This window comes from Helianthus annuus, chromosome 11, assembly GCF_002127325.2.
Source record: "Helianthus annuus cultivar XRQ/B chromosome 11, HanXRQr2.0-SUNRISE, whole genome shotgun sequence".
NCBI classification, from domain to species: domain Eukaryota; kingdom Viridiplantae; phylum Streptophyta; class Magnoliopsida; order Asterales; family Asteraceae; genus Helianthus; species Helianthus annuus.
In genome coordinates, this window is record NC_035443.2 from 110,003,538 (window position 1) to 110,008,656 (window position 5,119).

Consider the following 5,119-nt stretch of genomic DNA (forward strand, 5'->3'; position numbering starts at 1 on the left):
TCATAAGCATGGTTGTAAAACAAGGTGTCCAAGTCCGAGTACACCTCGAGTAAGCGCTACAAGGTAGTCTGCCGAGACGACTTTCTTAAACTCCGCCTAATTACTCAGAATCGATCAAACGCGATCAACTTTGCTCCGAATAGGATCTAGTAGGTCAACTCGGGTCGAGTTTAATCTTAAAAAAACAAAACATAATTTCTATGTCTATCATATTAAAGAAAAATGAATATCATTTTCACATATTTTCTTATAAATATTAGTAAATTTATGGTTTTGACACATATTTTATTCCGAAAACTAATTTCTTTATAATTTAACATGTACAAATACTTCCCGAGTACTCTCCGTCTAGGTCGAGTACTCTCAACTCTCCGGTCAACCGACTAGGGGACGTCTAGCAACTTTTGCAACCATGATCATAATAGTGTCCACTTTTTGATATTACAAGGAGCTATGGTTTGTTAGTAAAAGTTATATCTATATGTTTTTCTTAGTTTGTGGAACTTATTGTCGATATCATTTTTCTATCAAATCATTTTTTTTTTGTAAGCTAACTCATTTTTGTGTCTAATCAACTTTTATAGTTTATTTTGTTTCAACTAAAAGATATAAAATAATATTTTATAAGTATACAAATAGGTTTTAAAAGATATACTTTCTTTTAACGTTCAAAAAGCTCGGCTACCTGTGTACATCTATAAACAAAAGGCCACTCATGCTTGTGATAGCAGACACCACTAGTGATTGCAGCCCATCATCCATTCCAAGGGAAGTCCATTGTCAAAAACCCATTGCGATAAAACCACTTGCTTACGCATGACATTTTGTTATGAACAAGACTCCGATCGAGGATCTTCTCTAGAGAAAGTAATCCGAATACTACCAAAGAGGCCTAGACTAGAGTCCTTTGTTAAGTTTAAAGAAAATATACTTTTAGTCTACGGATATTGATTGGCTAATTGAGGTCAAAAGCGTGGAATAGCCGGATTGGCCGGGCTAGGACTCCTTGGACCAATGTGGTTCGAGAAGGAACAGGTGGCGCCGTACTAATGACGAAACTAACCTAATATTTTGTAATATTTGACTTCGGGTCTAGAAGCATTAACTCATCCATGTGCTCAAAATCATGGTTCGATTTATGATACAACTAGTAATAATGCCCGCGCGCGTTGCGGCGCGGGTACATCGTAAACATCGAATGAATTAGTCCAACCATTATGTTGCGTTAACCACACGAAAACGCGTGTTTCGACGTCCGATTGAATTTAATGTAACCTACATAAGCATTGCGATTTGATCCAAGCGTTATGTGTTGCGTTAGGTACACGAAATCGAATTTGAAAAATCGGAAATGTTACACTTCTAGCCGAAACATTAGGGGAGAGGGGCGGGTGTACCTCCCGTCCCTTAAAAGCTACGTCCCAGTCTAATGTAATGATTGATGAGTTGAATAGGTGACATGTGGTTTTGTATGGTGGTGACTCATAATTGTTGGAGATTGTTCATGGCAATGGAGGCGGTTACCTTTTAGTGCTTATGCCATAGGTTAAAAAACCTGGGGCTGGTCGGTGGCTTTTGCCACCAACCTTCTCTTTTAAGATATAGCTAGTGATTAGACCTGCGCGCATTGCGGCGCGGGTACGTGTGGGATCACCTAACGTATTACGTTTTCATTAATTAAGAGAGTCGATTGCTAACACTGACTGAAGTCCAACCATGTCATGTTTTTATTGTAAGCAGAAATTTATCACTGCATGTATATTTAAGAAAAATCATTCAAAAACTGGCATGAAAAATAACTGTTATGAAAGCTCCAAAGTAGTTTGTACAAGCAACTGTCATTCAATGTCTATGATATCCAAGTAATGTGAATATGTAAAGTTAAATGAATATAAAAGTAGACTAACTTGGAAGCAGTGATGTAAAGTACTAAAAGTACTAACCATTCAACTTGTTCAACTTTTTTGATCGTCTTGCATGCCCTTATTAACGGAGGAGACATTGTTTCCACATGTCTGCCACGCTAGGAGAACGCAATGTAAGAAGAAGCAAACTGACGAAGGTTGGGAGGAGTCAATGAACGCAAGGCGAGGATATCTGGTGGTGATGATAACAGTGATGCGTGTCTGGGAAAAGTGTATATGTTTGAGCACATCTTGAAACTACAAAATACTTCATATACACATTACTGGAGAAAGACCACCCTGCAAAAGTAAAGTACCAAAATACAATTAAATTTGACATGGTTGTAGAGTATTAAAAAAATCAGTAGGACTTTTATTCTAGGATTTCTCATATCAACATCTAGAAATTCAACAATATGTCATCTTGACAAACATCTACTAAACAAACGAATTTAAGTATTGATGTATTCCATATAAGGAACTTTGAATTATCAATTTAATGTTAATCACAATAAGATGCTTAACAAAGGGAAATGTACTTCTATACTCAAATCAAAAAAAAAAAATTCAAATCCTTATTTGATGTCTTTTTCTGATTAATGTTACTTACGATTACCCACGTGTTGCAGCGCAATAGACTTCCCGAGAAGAATTTAAGGGGTTTTCCAGATATAAGAAGAATAAAACATGTGCACATTATATGAGGGTGGTCATAAACTTGGGAAATTGTTTTGCAGCAGTCATCACACAATTCGAATCACACATGAAAGGCAAAAAAGTATTACACTTACCACACAGGTATAATAAACCATGAAGCCAACAGGAAACATAAAATTTTCAAATCAGTCAACACAACAATAAGATTCATCAATTAAAGCCACAAAGTTCATACCATCAAACGTCCAGCGACCAACGCTGGGACATTGCGGCAAGCCTTCAAACCTCGTTGAAACCGCTTCTTAAGCATTAGGATGTATTACCGAACCACCATCCCATATTTGCCGCCGGCTACCACATCTTCGTCGGAAAGAGGCAATCGATAGGGGAGGCCATTGCCTCTAAATTTCTCACCGGAGTTCGCCTGAATTTAACCGCAAGTTGCATATTCGTCGGTTTAACAAAAATCAATCGATCAGACATCATTGACTGCGGATCTAACTGGAAAGTAACATGCAGGGGAAAGAAACTTACCGGATCTTCGCCATAACCCTAGCCTTTGCCGTAATATGTTTCTATTTTTGCCGGCTCCTGGTTCTTCGTCATAGCTACCGTCGGAACCCTAGGGGTTCGTCAGAGTTTGAAGTTTTTTAGAGAGAGAACAAAAACGTTGATGTTGATGGTTTTGGTGTTGTGCTCCACTACTTATTTTTTAGTGTACGTTTAGGCACAGTTATTAAAAGCCATCGCCTCTTGCGCCTAGGCCCATTTTCCAAGCTAGGCGAGGCAATTGCGCTTTAAGTTAAGGCAATTGCGCTTTAATTCTCTAGGTGATGATTCAAACGCAAATTTCGGCGAGATTCCTAGATTCCGGAGAGTTTCCGGCCAAATCCTGTAAACTCCGGCAATATTCCAGCCAGAGTTCTACTTTATTTTAGGAAAAATACTTTTCTACACTAATAAATAGATGATATTAAATGTTAAATAATAGCTTTTGTTTATTTTATCGAAGAATAGTATTACTTTTCAAATACATAAAATTTGTTTAATTTTTTTTTCATTGTGCACTCTTTTTTTCTCAGGCCCTCGCTTTTTTTGCGTCTTGCGCCTAGGCCCCAGGCGAGGCCTATGCGCCTTGAGTGCGCCTAGCACCTTTAATAACTATGCGTTTAGGACCCGACCCTTTTAACCGAAACACAAACCCACGAATGTGGTGTACTAAAGAAACTACTTGTCAGTTAACTCTCAACACATTAAGTTAACCGAAAATGACAACCCACTAACTATCCCATCTCATCCCATCTAGATGATACCTACCTTCCCATAAAGTGTGAACCACACGGTTTACAAAACGAAAACAGAAGCCACACCTTCGTCCATCACAACACCAATTACCCTAAATTCATCCCCTTTTTTTCCATCTTTCTCCCTCAGTTTTCAGTTCTTCACTGTTTCTTGATTTTTTGTTGATCATATTGACCCAATTGTCTTTAGCAAGAGATCAAACAAGTTTATTAGAAATATAAAAAAATTGATTGATTTTAGGCATTTTAGTTACTACTTTGTTGAATCAAATAATATTCACTTCAAAACTAACAAACAACTTTCAGCAGAGAAACAAATCAACTTACATTAGATCAATGGGGTAAGAAAAAGAACAAATTTAATGCTTCAAAATCATGATAAAGTCCATCAAAAGACCAAAACAATTAATAAAAATATCGTAAATCTGTATTCCAAAACACAAAGTATCACTTTCATTTTGACAAACAGGGGATTATTTGGAATTACCAGAACGAAAAAATTAGGGCGAATAAAAAGGGGATTACCAGAATGAATAATCGAAGTGCGTATCAAATTCAAGGGAACTTACTTGCATGCTAACCTTATCTTCTCAGACGATTTGATCATTTTATTTGAATGAATCTAAACCCCATCATCGCCTCTAAACCCTAACTCTTTGGTATCACTGAAGAAATACACGATGAAACCATGAAAAGAAGACGCGGGGGCAGTTTTGTCTTTTTGTCGGTGGCTAGGCCACCGACTTTGTACTTTAAGATTATAGATAATTTTCAATATTTTTTTTATTTATTTTTTTTTAACACAGCAAACCACTTTATTATCTATAATCTTAAAGTACAAAGTCGGTGGCCTAGCCACCGACAAAAAGACAAAACTGCCCCCGCGTCTTCTTTTCATGGTTTCATCGTGTATTTCTTCAGTGATACCAAAGAGTTAGGGTTTAGAGGCGATGATGGGGTTTAGATTCATTCAAATAAAATGATCAAATCGTCTGAGAAGATAAGGTTAGCATGCAAGTAAGTTCCCTTGAATTTGATACGCACTTCGATTATTCATTCTGGTAATCCCCTTTTTATTCGCCCTAATTTTTATAGATAATTTTCAATATTTTTTTTATTTATTTTTTTTTAACACAGCAAACCACTTTATATTATATATATATATAAAGTGAGAGAGAGAGTAGGGCTAGGTAGAAAACCCTAAAAATTTGAGAAAACCCTAGAAAACTCAACCTTCCGACCTTTTTTTTTTTG

General features: G+C 36.7%; 1 long non-coding RNA gene across 2 annotated transcripts; it reads right to left on the bottom strand.

The window, feature by feature from the left end:
• Positions 1-1,781: 1,781 nt before the first annotated feature.
• LOC110908780 lies at positions 1,782-4,629 on the bottom strand. Of its 2 annotated transcripts, XR_002574911.2 has the most exons (4): positions 4,435-4,629; positions 3,096-4,049; positions 2,797-2,985; positions 1,782-2,204 (listed from the first exon to the last, which is right to left on the bottom strand). It is a non-coding gene; the product is annotated as an uncharacterized LOC110908780 (long non-coding RNA). The 2 variants fall into 2 exon arrangements; XR_002574910.2 differs by having other exon boundaries at positions 3,096-4,589.
• Between the last annotated feature and the right edge of the window lie 490 nt (positions 4,630-5,119).